Here is a 17658-nt window from a genome sequence, read left to right as displayed (position 1 = left end):
CCCGATCCAGCCCTGCTCACTTCATCCTCTCTTCCCCTCCCTCTCCCCCGGGTGCTGTTCCACCTGCAGAACCGTCCCAGGGCCCTCAGGCTTCTGCGACTTGGCGACTTGGCGTGTTTCTCACTCTGCTTGGAATGTGACACATCCCCTCTTTCTCTCCTTTGCGCTCCCCTGCTCCTGGGGAAGGCCTCCTGTCACTCCCTCTACAGCATGGTCTGAGATGCCTCCCAACTCCCAGCCTTCGATGGAGACCTGCCCCCACTCTGGTCCCCAGCGCCTTTCAAGTGTCTCCATTCTATTCTTGAGCAATTGTGCAGTAAAGTGTCCGCCTTCATGCCTATTTCCACCATTAGATGTTATGTTCCACGAGGTCCTTGACTCTATCGTATTGACTAGTGTATCCCCGCATGTAACACAGTACCCGGCCAGAGACTGATGCTCAATTCATATTGATGAATGGATAGGTAAATGGATGGTAGATGAAAAAGTCTTGGGTAAAGGTAGAGGGGAATAAAAGTAGATTAAAAACATTAATGTAGTGGAAGGGAGAACTGGGGGACATGTGTGATCAACCCCAGATCCACGGGGTAAACAGAGTCGGAAGGAGCCGCTTCTGTACCAACGATGGATGCATCTGGGATTCATCAAGAATGTCCTGTGGCACGAAAGGCTCAGAAAACAGGCATTTTTGGATTCGCCCATCTGAAGAAGCACTAAGTGATAACATTGAGTTTAAGTTCTTCCCTGAAAGCCAGAGAAATTTAATCTGAAACCCAGAATTCTGGAAGGGATAATTAAATGAAAATGATTAAGAATTTAGAAAAAACTGTGTCCCTACCAGGGCCCTGGGTTAACACCAGGTATTGAACTGCTTCTCCTCCCTGAGGCCAGACAGGAACTTGGAATTTTCTCCATAGTGTACTTTTTTTTTTTTTTTTTAAGGCATGGTTTTTCTCGTATGAGTTTAAACTTGGTGTCTGAAGTTGTGGTTTCTGAAACCTCTGTTCATTTCTGGTGATTCTCTTGCTCCTCTCAAAAGATCCAACTGAAGCAGTGTGTGTGTGCTACGCAGTTGTGCGTAGCTAGGCGGTTTGCTAAAGAAAAACAAAATTCTTGTGCTCCGAGGAACATCTGCTCTGAGTCGGATCACGAGAAACCTCCAACTTTCCCAGCAAGTTGTAACACTGGAACCGATCACCCGAAGGCATATTTTGGCACATTAAGGAAATCTACACTCAATAAATATGCTATTTTACGTGTCTCCAGTGCCTTATTCAAAGATCTTAAAATGCTTCTCTCACTCCGGGATGCTTGTTTATCAGGTTGCAGTGAATGGGTACCTTCCACCAGACCCAGGCAAATATGCACATGAGAGTGGACCCCCCAGGACTCAATTAAGTCTTCCCTTATCGAGATGAACAGGGCCATTGAGTGACTGCTGGGGGCCCGGGGACATCCCCCAGGAGAGCATAGTCTGGCATGTAAAAATTATACTCAGAATATGTTGGAGAGGAGAATACTTTCGAAGGGGCCCTATGTCAAGTCGCCAGTGGGGAACTGACCACTGTCCATCTGTTTTGAATTAACTGTGTTTGTTATCTTTGCTTCTCGCTCCCCAGCTCAGCATAATCAGTTCGAAAGGATCTTCTGTGATCTTAACTGAAAGCATTTTTTTTTTTTTCTTTTCCTGTTGAAGGCCGCACCCACGGCATATGGAAGTCCCCAGGCTAGGGGTTGATTCCAAGCTGTAGCTGCCAGCCTACACCACAGCCACAGCAACGCTAGATCTGAGCCACATCTGCGACCTACACCTCAGCCCGTGGCAACGCCGGATCCTTGACCCACTGAGCAGGGCCAGGGATTGAACCAACGTCCTCATGGACACTAGGATTCGTTACTGCTGAGCTGCAAAGGGAACTCCCCGAAAGCATGTGCGACGGGACGGTGCCTGTGGGCCTGTTGATTCCACACTTTGTTGTTGTTGTTTTTCCCTGTGATGTCCCAGGCTCTGTGTTAGGTGTTAGGGGTAGAGGGGGGACAAAAGAGTCAGTGGGTAAATACATAAATAAAGAAGTGGTTCTTTGTGAAAAGTGCTAGAAGGGAAATAAACAAGAGAGAGAAAGAGAGACACTGTCAAGGACCATCTTCTGAACGGAGCAGTCCGAAAAGGCTCTTTGGGCAAAAGAATTTGAGTCTGAGGCCTAAATGATAAAAAAATAAGCCCTACAAACAGACACGGAGAGATGAGCAGTCGGGGAGGAGGAAACAGCAGCTGTAAAGGCTTTAAAACAGTCAAGGGGTTGGAATATCTGAGGAAGAGGACACAAGCCAGGATGGTTCGGGTGGACAGAGAGAGGGGGAAAGAGGCAGGGGATGAGGCTGGAGAGAGGCCCGGGGAGGGCCTGAGCCTCCTGGGGGACATGCAGGATTTTCGATTTTGTTTTAGAAGCAGTGAAAAGGTGGGAGAAAATGCCATGCTTGGGTCTGTATGTTATCAGGCCGAGGCTGGCTGAACTGTGAGGAAGAGATGGGAGAAGGGGGAAGATGGAGCCGAGACCCCAGGTGGACAGAGGCTGCGTTGGTCCAGGTGGAGGTGACCTGCACGCTTGTTGTGGACAGAGGCAGGAGGCCGGGACGCAGAGGTTCTGGAGGGAGACTTGACAGGACCTGCCGATGCTTTAGCTGGAGCGGGGAGGGGAAAGGAAGACTCAGAACGCAAAGGACCTGCTGGTGTTTTGTCTTAAGCAGCAGGGTGGAGGATGGTGCTCTTTGCAGGGAAGAAAAATCCAAGGGAAAGGGGCTGTGGTGTGTGAAGGTGGGGAACAGAAATCCATTTCAAACATTTTTCTTTGTTGGTTTGTTTAGGGCCGCACCCACGGCACATGGAGGTTCCCAGGCTAGGGGTCTAGTTGGAGCTACAGCTGCCAGCCTACACCACAGCTCACGGCAACTGGATCCTCAACCCACTGAGCGAAGCCAGGGAGCGAACCCGCATCCTCGTGGATGCTAGTGGGTTCACTGAGCCGCAACGGGAGCACCTCAAACACTGACTGCGGAGACATGTTACTAAACTGCGTGAAAAAGAAGACGTCGCTTAACTAAAGGTCCCTGGAAAGGACAAACTTTGTTATTTAGCCTCACAACTTTAGAGGTAAGGATAGAAACACAGAAAATGATAGGAGGACGTGTGACGGAGCTTGCAGCAACCATCGGGGACATCAGAGGGGTGGCGATAAGTCCGGCGTTGATGGAGCACATGGAAATATCCTACCATAGATTTTCGCTTTGCAGCTTCTTGTCTAATGGGACTTTATTCCGGTATTGGAACAAGAATGCGTAGAGGAGGTATGGGTGCAGAGAGCCTTCCAGCTGTTTGTTCTGAGAGGAGTGGCGGAAACATCCATGCAGAGACGAGGATGAGAATTGTGATGCAAAGAGAGAAGCAGGGACCTGGGGCTTGCGAAGCCTGCCTAAGCAGGGATACGGTCCTCCTCTGTAATGTTTCTCTTTGAGTTCCAGCACGTGGAACCCAATTTCTTTAAGGCTATGCTTTCAAAATGACATTTTCGCTGCACACCAGGTATTAAAAACAGAAAAAAGAAAAAAAAAAAAAGAAAAAAGAACACAGGCACCTCTTTGCATTTCTTTAGCTGGGTCTCTGCCTTCCTATTTATTTTCCACAGATGCTGTTTGTTTTTCCACCAGCCCGCCCACGTCTGAGTACAGGCTGTCCCACACTTCACTTTGCTTATCTCCTTTTCTGTTTGGTGTTCTAAAGGTGTCCCTGGGGCTTTTAGGAAGCATGATTTTGGGATGGCTGGTGAGCAGCCTGCAATGCAAAGGTATTAACTTGAGGTTAGCACTGGTAACTTTCTTTCTTTTTTTTTTTTTAATTTTTTATTACTCAAATGAATTTATCACATCTGTAGTTGTATAATGATCATAACAATCTGATATCACAGGATTTCCATCCCACAGCCCAGGCACATCCCCCAAACTGTCTCCTCCGGAGACCATAAGTTTTTCAATGTCTGAGAGTCAGCATCTGTTCTGCAAAGAAGTTCAGTCTGTCCTTTTTTCAGATTCCACATGTCAGTGAAAGCACTGGATTTGGTGTCTCATTGTACAGCTGACTTCACTTAGCATGATAGTTTCTAGGTCCATCCATGTTGCAAAAAATGCTGGTATTTCGTTCTTTTTAATGGCTGAGTAATACTCCATTGTGTATATTACCACATCTTCTTTATCTACTCCTGTTGATGGACACTTAGGTTGTTTCCATGTCTTGGCTGTTGTAAATAAGCACTGGTAACTTTCTTGCAAGAATAGATTGTCTCAGTGGGTTTCTGGTTTGTGTGCCTAGAATCTGAGTTTTGCAGGGGAAGGTCTCCTCTGGGTAGCAAAATCTTGGCTCAGGGTGTCATAGAGGCTTGAGTCCTTTAGTTCTAGCGTCTTATTCTGTGACGTTAGGATTGTGATGAACACGTTTTTAAATTGAGGTGTAGTTGCCGTACGGTATTATCTGAGTCACAGGTGTTTGATAGTTTGCACCTATTAATCCTTTCCCCTCTATTGCCCCTCTCCCGTTCCTGTCCCCACTGGTAACCACTAGTTTGTTCTCTCTGTGAGTCTGCTTCTTTTTTGTTATACTCACTGGTTTTTTGTATTTTAAAAAATTCCACGTGTAAGTGATATCGCACTTGTTTGTGATCACATTTTTTGACCCCGTGTTTTCTTCTGGAAGACATGGGTAATGAGCTAGATGTAAATGGCAGAGTAGTTGTGAATATTAAATGATACAGCATATGTCAGGTTCTTTGCAAGAGACTTGGTTCATACTGGTAACCACAAACAATCTATCACGCTGTTGTTATCAAATGTACACGCAGAATGGTTGTCCACTGGACAGGGAACAAATACCCCTGGCTTGTAGCTCTGCAGAGGCTCTTGACAAGTGTTAGAGCTGAATGTGGAGGGGGTGCTGGGGTGAGGTTCCTCCGTTCCAGTCTAGCAGAGGTTGCAAACTGGAGCTCCTAATATATGCACTTTAACTCACCTATTTTTCAATTTGTGTGAAAAATGTAAGTGGAACTAGGAAAAGGGGTCCCCACCTTTCCAGATGGGGTCCATCAGCTGTGACTTCGAAGCGGATGCTAAGATAGAATACACCCTTTCCAGTTCTGCATTTTTCTCACCCAGCTTCCCCCTCTTCGAGAGCCTGCTCTTATATTTTATAGGGACCCTTGACTAACTCATAGGACCTCAGACAAATTCTTTAACTCTTTCAGTCTTGATGTCCCCATCTGTAAAATGGAGATGTCAATAACAAAGCTGACCCCTAAAGTGTCTTTGGAGGATTGCATAAATCAACAAGAAGTTTTTCCGCAGTGCTCAGCACACAGAAAACCCTCGGGACTAGCTGCTAGTGTTATCGTCAGCGGAACACTGCAAATTAGTGGGCATCTGTTTAAAATACATACTTAGATGGTCACTGATAGAAACTGAACTATGGATAAGACAGATATGTTGAGAACCATATCCTCTTTTGGAAAAATAACCAGTAATATTTTCTTTTTTGTAATATAATTCCATTTATTTACTTTTTAAATGATTTTTGTTTTTTTCCATTATAGCTGGTTTACAGTGTTCTGTCAGTTTTCTACAGTACAACAAAGAGACCCCATCACACATACATACATATATTCTTTTTCTCACGTTATCCTCCACCCTGCCCCATCCTAAGTGACTAGATATAGTTCCCAGCACTCTATAGCAGGATCTCATTGCTTATCCACTCCAAAGGCAATAGTTTGCATCTATTAACCCCAGATTATTTTATTTTTTCAAACACCCTTGCGCTTGACCCATTCCGCACTCACGCTTCAGGGAAAAGCTTTTGGACTGAAGCTTTTCTGTTGTCTGTGACATCCTCCCTCTACCCTTCTCGAGACATCCTGGAGCTGGATAAGACGTCTACTTTTTTAAAAAAGGTTTTCTTATCCATGCTGTTAAAATACTAGCTGGCAGATTGGTCAAACCTTCCATTTAAGGAAGGCTGTGCGGAGCTGGTTCCCAATGACATAAAGGAAGAGAGAAATGAGCTGATTACCTGACATTGCCACATGGCATCGGGTGTTGGCTTACTTGGGAGACCTTCCAGTTAGTGAAATGGGACATTCTTAGGATGGTTTTCAGAGTCAACAGTGTTGACAGGATTTCACTCCTGACTTCCTACTTCTTAGCCTTTGCCCTGATACAAAATCCCAGGATTCATGGGGATCCCTCTCCTTCCTTTCTCTGGCATCCTAGACCCTGATTCTGGGGCTCTAGAGTCAGATTCTCTGGAATGTTAACATTATGATGCTCCTGGGAGAATGTTGCCGATGGACCGCCTAAGGCTTTTTGAGCTGGAGTCCTGAAGAAGGGATTTTAGATTTGCTTACGGCAGCATGGTTTTTTCCCCTTTGTGCTCCAAGGCATGTGACATTTGGGGACTTGTTTTTACTTGGACTTGGCGTAAGCCGTGAAGCACAATACATTCCCCTTGCTCTTGTGTGTATTGCTCTGATGTGGAAGCATGAGCCGTTCTAAACAATGGCTTGTGCATGTGCTTCCACTGACTTTGGTCTGTTCACATCCATGAGTAGGGGAGAGACTGCTTTCAACAGGAGGGTCTGACCAGGGTTAATCCAAACGGGAGATTCTGGGTCAGGAAACCTGAGATTGTGGTAAACGAAAGCAGCTGGGCTTTTGAGATGCCCTCTGGTCATCTCCCCAAGAGTCCCTTGGGTGGTGCCTCAGCCCTCCACAGTTTGCTGCTCTTTTCAGAAGAGCCCTGGATGACCACAGCCTTGGAGCCACACGAGATGTACTCAACACTGGCAATAATGCTCCCGTGGGCTGGCTTTTCAACTGTGATGGAGGGGGCACTTCCTAGTTGAGCCCTGGGAAATAAGGTGGAAGAAAACCTGAGTAAAATCTACATACAATAGAGTTCCCATCATAGAAGAGCAGAAATAAATCCAACTAGTGTCCTTGAGGTTGTGGGTTCGATCCCTGGCCTCACTCAGTGGATCGGGAATCCAGTGTTGCCGTGAGCTATGGTGTAGGTCGCAGGTGTGGCTTGGTTCCCACGTTGCTGTGGCTGTGGTATAGGCTGGCACCTGCAGCTCTGATTCAGCCCCTGGTCTGGGAACTTCCATATGCCGCGGGCACAGCCCTAAAAAGCAAAAAAAAAAAAAAAAAAACCTACACACAAAATCTCCAAACAAATGGGTGAAATACATAAGCCTTTTAATTATGACATTATAGTTTTTCCCATTAAAAACCAGGCTTTTTTTTGGTTCCTAAGGCCTGCTGTACTAGCTTTACTGGCGTTATCAGATGTTAAATCACACCGACTGAAAAAAAATGGGAAAAATCAGATCATGACAAACCAGCTTGGCATTATTTCTAATTTCTATCATGATTTCCTCTTTGAGCCATGCATGCATAATTTAGAACCATTTTGAGTTTCCAAATAGACAAAAGTATTTTGGGCTATTTTTTTTTTAAATTGAGTTCTCATTTTATTGCCTTGTGGTCAAAGAATATAGTACATATGTTTCACCTATTCTTTGGTATTTATTGTGAAAAAATGGTCTAGGGTGTGCTTAATTTTTAGAAATGGTCCTCAAAACCTGAAAAGAATGCAGATTTCCTAAGCGTTGAGATGACGTCCTAAGATTGTGAATTATTGAACGGCCTCTTATTCATGCCGTTCAAATACCCAATGGCGTTATTATTTGGGGGATCCCTTAATCAGTTGGTAACAGACAAATGTTAAAATCATGCTTTTCCTCTCTGTGAAATTACTGCTTTTTTGGGGAGTTCCTGTTGTGGCTCAGCGGATTCTGAACCTGACTAGTATCCATGAAGATGCAGTTTTATCCCTGGCCCTGATCAGGGGGTTAAGGATCCGGTGTTGCTGTGAGCTGTGATGTAGGTTGTATACTCGGCTCAGATCCTGCATTGCTGTGACTGGGCTGTAGGCCAGCAGCTGAAGCTCTGATTCAGCCCCTAGTCTTGGAACTTCCTTGTGCTGCAGGGGCAGCCCTAGAAAGAAAGAAAGAAAGAGAGAGAAAGAGAAAGAAAGAAAGAAAGAAAGAAAGAAAGAAAGAAAGAAAGAAAGAAAGAAAGAAAGAAAAAGAAAAATTACTGCTTTTTGTATGTCAGTCAGATATTGAAAATTTCCTATGGTTCCTTGTCAGATTTTGAGCCTATGTTACAGATACCTGCTGCTTCTGGAATCAGAATCAGAAAGAGCACTAGAAGAGAGGGAAGAAAATTCTCCAGTAATTGAGAGAGAAGCCGAGTCAGGATGTGCCCCTCAGGATGAGGCAGGGCATGGAGGAGCCAAGCCCTGAAAGTGTTCCTTTATTGAATAAGCATTTATCGAGGACCAGGAGCTATGTGTAAAGCCCTGGGATGCAAAGGACAGCTCCTGGCTTCACGGAACTTAGAGCAGGGAGAGAACACAAGGCAAGCAAGTGCAGCTGTCCACACACAGGGTGTGGGGGGAGCACAAAAGAGAGGGTTGTCGGAGCTGCCAGACTCGGGGTACAAGGTGTGAAATGGGTTCATCGAGGAGCATATTCATGAGCCCAATGCCCGAATTACTGAAAGACTGGCAGGAGTTAGGAGCATGTGAGAAGCCACCCAGAGGTGGCTCACATCACTTTATCAACTCTGCATCAGACTCTCAAAAGGGGAGATTTTAACTGAAGATTTCAGGAAACCGAAGCCTCTTACACTAGGAAGAGGTGATTTCCTCTGAGTCAGACTGGATGATATCTGAGGGTGTGAAAACTGTGGGGTCTGAAGAATTTTTTTTGTTGAATACAGAGGAAGAAGATTTTACTTCATGGGCTTAGAACTTTGGTTTCTTGATCCCAGATTCACCTTTCCAGCTACATAGGCCTCCCCCAACCCCAACCCCTACCCCTGCTGCAGTGCATGCTCCTGCCTTGAGGCCGTGGTGGCTTTGAGCCAAGTCTCCTTTGTCTCCCAAAGATGCGCCACCATTGGAGAGACCATGCATCAGAGCTTAGCTGGACCACAGCCTTCCTTTGGGAGAAGTGGACAGAAGGATGCTGGGATGCTGGAGAAACAGTTGCTTTTCCAGAGGACACTGTAAGCTAAGAGGAACTAAAGAAGGCCCGCAAAGAAGAGGTTTACAGAGAAATAAACCCTCAACTAGAGAAGCAGCTGAGATCGGGTTCTATGTGGGTTTGTGTATTGGTTCAGCAAAGCTATGCGCTCTGCCCAGGGATTGGTCCTACACGTAGAAGCTGGTGCTACATGTAGAAGCTGATTCTTCATATCTCAGCATGAAAGTGGATTCCAATTTAAACATAGACTATTAAGATTTGACTCAATACACAACTTCATTTAATTCACCAACCGAGAAGTTATAAAGATGCAGATGAAGAAAGGCCGATGCTGACCCTCACACTCTGTTTTTAAAAAGAGAGGGGCTCCCAGGAGTTCCCATCATGGCTCAGCAGTTAATGAACCCAACTAACATCCATGAGGACATGGGTTCAATCCCTGGCCTTGCCCAGTGGGTTAAGGATCTGGCATTGCCGTGAGCTGTGGCATTGGTCACAGACATGGCTCAGATCCCGTGTTGCTGTGGCTATGGCTGTGGCGTAGGCCAATGGCTGCAGCTCTGATCGGACCCCTAGCCTGGGAACCTCCACATGCCACTAGTATGACCCTAAAAAGACAAAAAAAAAAAGAAAGGAGCGAGGGGGGTGGGGTGGGGGGAGGTTCCCTAATGGTGCAGTGAGTTAATGATCCAGCTTTGTCATTGCTGTGGCTGGAGTCGCTGCTGTGGTGCAGTTCTTATCCCAGGCCTGGGAATGTCCTCTTGCCTTGGGTGTGGCCAAAAAAAAAAAAAAAAAAAAAAAAAAAAAGACAATGAGAGACAAACTAAAATAGCCAATCTTTTCTTCTATTTAAAAAATATCTATTTGTATCAGATGGTCAATATGTTCATTAAATCTTATTGCTCCATATGCATTAAAACAGGTTTCCGAAGTATTGCTACTAGGAAAAAACTATCAGTTCTAATTGAAATTACTTCACATCTGAGTGGAAAAGAATCATGACAAGGGGCTTGAAAATGTCATAATTCATATAATTCACCGGATGCTTCGATGAGCTCAGTCATTCATTTATTATTGAGCAAAAATATTATCTAATGCCAGCCTGGCCCTGGGCATTGTGCCATTCAGTCCAAAGTTGGGAAGTTTCACTATGTAAAGGGACTCGTGAAAAGACCCGCTTTTCTTGAATTTCTTCTTTAAAAATCCCTTCATGGTTTCCACTGAAACCAAAGAAGAGTTTAAATGCAAACACAGAAGGGCTTAGATGGCATTTTCAGATGTTTCTGTGATGTTCTTAATAAACTCTGTTGATAAACACAGAAGGAAGACATGGAGCCACGAGTGTGTTTACTTTACTCAGAAAAGCCTTCGTGGGTGGCATTTTTTTGGCATGCTCTTTTTTCATTTGGTGATCATACACAAGTGATTTTTTTTTTCCTTTTCAGGGCCACACTTGCAGCATATGAAAGAAAGTTCCTGGGCTAGGGGTCCAATCAGAGCTGCAGCTGCTGGCTTGTGCCACAGCCACAGCAATGCCAGATCCAAGCTGCATCTGCAACCTACACCTTGTGGCAATGCTGGATCCTTGCCCCACTGAACAAGGCCAGGGATCTAAGCCCCATCCTCACTGACACTATGTCAGGTTCTTAACCCGCTGAGCCACAACGGGAATTCCCTTTTTATAAAGGCATATCACAAAATCTCCAACATGGCCCTCAGATTTCGGAAGAAATAATAAAGGTTTTGCTTGGGTCTTCCCAAGTGGTAAATGTTATTGATAAAACTGGGACAACCCCAGTGCAATAGGGCAACTGGAATCAGAGAAGTAAACAATTTGGGGAAGAATATTTGCCTCCAGGGACTTTGGTGAATATTTTAATGATGAAAATGTTTGGGGCAGATTTGGAAGTACTGCAGGTGACTACTGAGTGATTAGGGGACTTTTCTTCTGAATGTTCCTGTCTTAAAAGGGAAAAAGGAAGTTTAGCCTCTGTGGGTGGGCATCTGCTATGGGGCAGTCATGGTATTAGATCTCACACACACACACACACACACACACACACACACACACAGGTGCATGTATGTGGACTACATGCATATATATTTGATTACCACATTATCAACATATATTTATAGTGTGATTTTTACATAACACATTGCACTAATTGAATTCTACTAAATTCCAGAGCCCATTCTTTTGTCCCACTATATACTGATGTCCAGAGAATAAATCATTGAAAACTTAAAAAATCAAATTGTGTGATCCTCAGCAAATTCTTTAAGTTCTCTGGCCTTCATTTGACCATTCGTCAAAGGGGAATTAAGCAATCTCACCACCTGTCTTTGTTTGAATGTATTTTTTTAAATTCAAATCTAGTTGATTTACAATGTTGTGCCAATTTCTGCTGTACAGCAAAGGGACCCCGTCATACATACATACACATTCCTTTCCTTGTATTATCTTCCATCACGGTCTATCCCAAGAGATTGGATACTCATTGCCTGTCTTAAAAAGTTGCTGAAAAATTCAATGAAATAATTAAGTAAAAGTACTCCGTAAACGGCACACAGTAATGTACCAAAAATGTACTTTATAAAAATAAGAACCTGGAGTTCCCGTCATGGCGCAGTGGAAACGATCCGACAAGGAACCGTGAGGTTGTGGGTTCAATCCCTGGCCTCGATCAGTTGCCGTGCACTGTGGTGTAAGTCACACATGTGACTTGGATCCCACGTTGCTGTGGCTCTGGCGAAGGCTGGCGGCTACAACTCGATTAGACCCCCCCTGGGAAGCTCCATATGTGGCGGACGCGGCCCTCAAAAGACAAAAAAAAAAAAAAGAAAAAAGACCTGATGTCTTATTTTTATGTTCATGCAGGGAAACCAAAGGAGATTACCTGCATTTAACCACTGATTTAGGCGAGATCAAAAGGAGTGACAGAAATACTTATTGCAATGTAAGAAAAATAAAATCAAAAATGTCTTTGGGAGTTCCCATCATGGCTCAGTGGAAATGTATCTGACTAGTATCCATGAGGATGCAGGTTCAATCCCTAGCTTTGCTCAGTGGGTTAAGGATCTGGCGTTGCCATAAGCTGTGGTGTAGGTCGCAGACTCGGCTCAGATCTGGTGTTGCTGTGGCTGTGGTATAGGCCAGTGGCTACAGCTCCAATTAGACTCCTAGCCTGGGATCCTCCATACGCTTCGGGTGCGGCCCTAAAAAGACACGCACACAAAAAGTCTTTGTTTAAAGCAGTGGAAAGTTGATGATTGTTTAGGCTGAGTGCTGAGTACAAGGGAGTCTCCTCTCTTTTGGGTGTTTGAAAATTTTCATCCTAACAAAAGTATGAAAAATTGTTGTTTGACTATTAACAATTAAGTAGGAGCGTGCATAAAACAAGAATTCTGTAGCTAGAATGCCAGGATTTGAATCTTGCTTCTGCTAGTGCTGTCCCACCAGCTGTGTGACCTTGAGCAAGTTACTTGACCTCTCTGTGCCTTAATAGCCGCTTGTATAAAATGAGGATAAGAATCACAGTACCTGCACCATAGGCTTGTGAGGAGAATTAGATAGGTTCTTATTTGACAAGCACTTGGTAAATTTTGTGTAAATGTTTTTGGTAAAATAAAAATCTTTTGGGTTCTGAATAGCTGCTATTATGTACAAGGAACATGAGGCTCAAAAAGGTCAGACGACTTACTCAAGGTCACAAAGTGAGTCAGTGGCTTTGTCTGGGTTTGATTCTGGGTCAGGCTGACTCTAAAAACTCAGCCCTAAGTGTGAGGGCCGTCTCCCATGGGGGAGCTACGCTAATTCAGCCAATTCCTAATTTGGCAAATGATACTATTTTTACTATTTGCCCTAGTATTTAAGAGCATCTTGGAGGTCCGGAAGCCTGCTGGTCGGGCCTGTTTGCAAGAGGCCTGAAGAGCAAGTCCTTCCTAGAGGCCAAGAGACTAAGTAGAGGTGCAGCTGGAGACACTCTCTGGACCCCTAGACCTTTCTGGAAGGGCTTCGAAGGAGGTCAGAATTCCATGGAGGTGGAAGTGGGGCCTGAGAAATACTTTGTGGATTGCTATCGGGCCTCTTACCCCAGAAAGATGGCATAAAAGCTACCACGCATGTGCCGTTCCTAACACTGTTCTAAGAACTTTCCACATATCAGTGCATTGGGAGCACGGGCTTCAAGCTGGATTCTCTTAGGTCACCCACACAGTCTCGGGGAGTTGCAGTCCTCCTGCAAATTTACTGCCCTTATTTTGCGCTTTGGTTTCATTTGACCTCTTCAGCAATTCTGTGTGGGGTCTGAGACTCACCGACTACTGCATAACCAGCAAGCGGCCAGGGTACGAGCCCAGGTCTTTACCTGAACACTGGGGAAGAAACCTTCATTCTAGCCCATTGTTTCTGACTGAAAAGTAATGAGCCTATGGTAGGAAAGATGGATTGTCCTGGTCCATTTGGGCTGTGATAACAGAATGCAGTAGATGCTGTGATAATCGTAGATGGGGTGGTTTGTAAACAGCAGTTGGTTTCTCACAGCTCTGGCGGCTGGGAAGTCTAAGATCAAGGCAGTGTCATCTTTAATGCCTGGCGAGGGTCTGTTTCCTGGTGTGTAGGCTGCTGTCTTTTTGTTGGGTCCACACTCGTTGGAAGGGGCTCTCTGGGGTCTCTTTTATAAAGGCACTAATCCCATTCATGAGGCTCCACCCTCATGACCTAACGGCCTCCTAAAGCCTCCACCTCCAAATACACATGTGGCCTTGAGACATAAAATGTGAACTTGGCCAGAGGGGGACACAAGCATCCAGCCGATGGCACTGATGCTCAGAAAACAGATGCAGCATGGTACCGAAAATATGAGCTTCCACATAAGTGCCCCTCCCCCCGGTTTAGCCCATGAAATTATTTTTCAAACAGCAATCCTAGGACCTTAGCGAATAATATTCCTGCTGGACTTTTTCTACCAGCCGTTAATTATCTTTTTCCAGGCAGATAGACAGCTATTTGCAAAGCTGCTCAATGGAATGATTCCGTTCTGAAGGACAGATTTTTCCAGTTGTTTAGGTCCCACTGAAATGGTGCCACGTTGGAGGCTCTCAGAATTCTGGAGCTCTTCAAACTGAAGAGGGGGGAGGCCACTGCGTTACTCTGTCCTTGAAGGTGACACTGCAGGAAGACGTGCATCAGTCCACCTTTCATACAAAATGACATTTCCGGGGATGTATGTAAACATAGTGAATATAAGTGATTAGGAGGAAGACAGCCTATTAGCAGAAAGTTTCCTTTTTCACCTAATCACCACCAGCTAATGTAACTTGGAGGGTAGCCAGCGTGGCCTCTCTTAACCTTGCTGTCATTTGGGGTCTCCCTGAGAGGGACAGGCACTGACTTTCTACAGTAGCAATAGGCCAGCTGGGTCCCCACTGTCCACGCAGTGATGCTGTCATCCAAACCGGTGATAGCAAAGAGATCAAGAGACGGGAAGTCCTCCACGGTGAAGATATGTTTCAGGCGGAACGGTCTTCCCTTCCCAGAAACGTAGGCAACCACATGAATGTTCTGGAAAGAGCCATAGAAAAGGACGCGAGTCTGGATGGCCAGAGAGGATAGGTCCCCCCTTGCACAGAGGCCTTGAGGGGGGTGGTGGTTGGGCAGCCCCATGCCCCAAAGTGGGCTCTAGGAAGCCTTGAGCAGGACTCTGAGGGTCCCAGCCCTTCCCCCCAGTGGAGAAGGTACACGGTTCCAGGCTGTTTTCTGGGGTTTTCTTCTGCGGGTACTAATGACTAGGTGAACCAGACACCCAGCAGCCCGTCTGTCCTCTCCCCAGTGATCTCGTCGTGGTTCACTTCTCCCACCTCGCATGCATCCTGCCCCCTTCAACATGCTCTCGGAATGACTGTTTTTCTCCTTGTGTTTGTGCTGATTACACACTTGTTGATCTTGCCTCGCATCCACCCTCTTTCGAGGGCGGGGTTGGGCCTCTTGTCCAGGATCCGGAGTGTCTACGTACAGGGCGTCATGCTCCAAGGGGGGTGCGGGAGGCGCTTCCTCACCAGCCACCCAATTTCTCCTGTCTTCTACTCCGGGAGCTGATCCAACCAAACCTTCGATCCCATCTGGTCAAAGCAGTCCAGGCCAATGCCATTTGCAGAGAGTAAGTTCCTCCTCTGATGGAAGCACAGAGCGAGGATCTTTAAATGAGATAAGATGCCATCTGCGGTCTTCCGGAGGCTTTCAAGTCAGAGGAGGCAGGAGAGCAGCAGCTGCCAGCCCTGCTGCTAACACTCTCTGGTGGGGGCCCTTCGTTGGGAAATGTGTCATCAGTAATTTGTTACTAATAATGAAGTACTGAATGAGGATGACTTTATTTTTTAAAAATAAGTTTGCGTGGATTTCAGAGTTACTTTTTATAACCCCTCCTAGTCTTCCCAGCATTATTTATGAGTGTGAAACTTTGTCGTTTTCAACTTTTTCTTCCCTTCTAATGCACATGCCTAGCACATCCCCATGGGCCTAAGGAAGAGATGGTTGCTTCATTTCAGCCAGAACATAAGTAAGATGGGAGGCAAGCCGGATGTGGGTGTCAACCAGCTCACCAGCTCTGACCTCAGGCCTTTCTTGCCGATGCTAAGAAGCTTATCTGAATGCAAGTCACTTACGGGCCACTATCACAGAAACCATCTTTTATGAGAAAAGAGAAACAAATTCTTTATTTTTTTTCCTTTGAGGACCACACCCACGGCATATGGAAGTTCCTAGGCTAGGGGTTGAATCGGAGCTGGAGCTGCCGGCCTACACCACAGCCACAGCAATACCAGAGCCGAGCTGAATCTGCAGCCTCCATCACAGCTTGTGGCAACGTTGGATCCTTAACCCGCTGATCGAGGCCAGGTATCAAACTTGCATCCTCATGGATACTAGTTGAGTTCTTAACCCGCTAAGCCACAACGGGAACTCTGAGAAACAAATACTAATGAGGAAAGAAATAGTGGGTAAAGTTGCTGCGTAGAGTAGATTTAAGCTGGGTCTTGAAAGGTGGGCACAACTTCTGCAGAGAACTGTGGGATGTAGGGTCACCCGGTGATAAAAAGATCCAGGCAAAGTTGCAAAAAGAGAAAAGTGCTGAGGAGTTCCTGTTGTGGCTCAGAGGGTTATGAACCTGACTAGTATCCATGAGGCCTCACTCGGTGGGTTAAGGATCACGTGTGGCTGTGAGCTGTGGTTTAGGTCGCAAACAAGTCTTGGATCTGGTGTTGCTGTGGCTGTGGTGTAGGTTGGCAGCTGGAGCTCCGATTGGACTCCTAGCCTGGGAACTTTCATAGGCCACAAGTGTGGCCCTAAAAAAAGCAAATGAAAAAAAAAAAATAAGAGGCAAGTATGGAAAGAGAATGGGGTCCTGTGGGTTGTCCAGTGAAGGATGAGGGCTCATGACAGAGCAGCAGACAGTAATGGGAAACATACCCATGAGCTTCCGTGACAAGCCTTCTGGGACATGATTGACTTTCCTCAGTGCAGGGTCTTTCAATGACTGAAGGGCCTGGGGCAGAGAAAAAAGGTAGTTGGGAGAAATAGGAATGAGTGGTTCAGGAATCAGGGAAATGAAGGGGATGTTTATTGGGTCTCTAGTTGTGTGTCAGTGATGGTTGTGACGGTTAATTTTGTGTAGCAATGTGGCTGGGCTATGGTGCCAAGATATTTGATCGAACATTCTGGATGCTTCTGTGAGGGTATTGTGGGGGTGAGATTTACATTGAAATTGGTGGACTTTGAATCCAGCAGATTGCCCTTCCCAGTGTGGGTGGGTCTCCTCTAATCAGTTGAAGGCCAGACCAGCACAAAAGGCTGACTTCCCTGGAGCAAGAGGGATTTCTGCCAGCAGACTGCCTTTGAACTTGAACTGCAACGCTTTCCTGAGTCTCTAGCCTGCTGTCCTCCTCCCACATCAGATTTTGTACTTGCCAAACCTCCCCAGTGTGTCTAATTTCTTAAAAGAAATCTATGCAGATCTCATTTCATTCTTAAGAGCACAATTCAAGGTCGCATAGGTGCTCCGTGGCAGAGGCAATAGCCGAATCTAAGTCTGACTTCAAGTCTCCTACTCTGCTTATCAAAATACACTTCTTAGGGTCCAGGGAAGGGCTTTTGAAAAACTAAAACTCGAATCACTGGCTTCCTGTCTGTGATGATGCTAATGGAACCTGATGGGGACCCCAGTAGGACCTACTGGGAAATCAAGTAACTGGGCTTGCTGCCTCACTGGGCTGTGCCGTCTGGAACACAGCTGGCTTTCAAGGCTGAGAAAAACGCAGCCTTGGGTCCTTGCCAGCTCAGGTTGGCTGGAGTCAGTGACCCGATCCTTTGGAGCCCTGCAGTTTGAGTGGAAGGGGAGGTGATGTTTCCATCCCAGGTGCCTGGAAGTTCAGCTGGGGAGTCCATTATCCCATCAACCGCCTGCCAAAGGGATGCTCTGCTGTTCCTTTCCCTCTCAGTATTTCCTGGCAGCAG

The sequence above is a fragment of the Sus scrofa genome, chromosome 12, assembly GCF_054392235.1.
Source record: "Sus scrofa isolate SSC_HxYL_T2T_F1_AM1 chromosome 12, Sscrofa_HxYL_maternal_Yorkshire_Landrace_v2.0, whole genome shotgun sequence".
NCBI lineage: Eukaryota > Metazoa > Chordata > Mammalia > Artiodactyla > Suidae > Sus > Sus scrofa.
The sequence above is the reverse complement of the archived record's forward strand: the minus strand, read 5'-3'. Positions refer to the sequence as shown.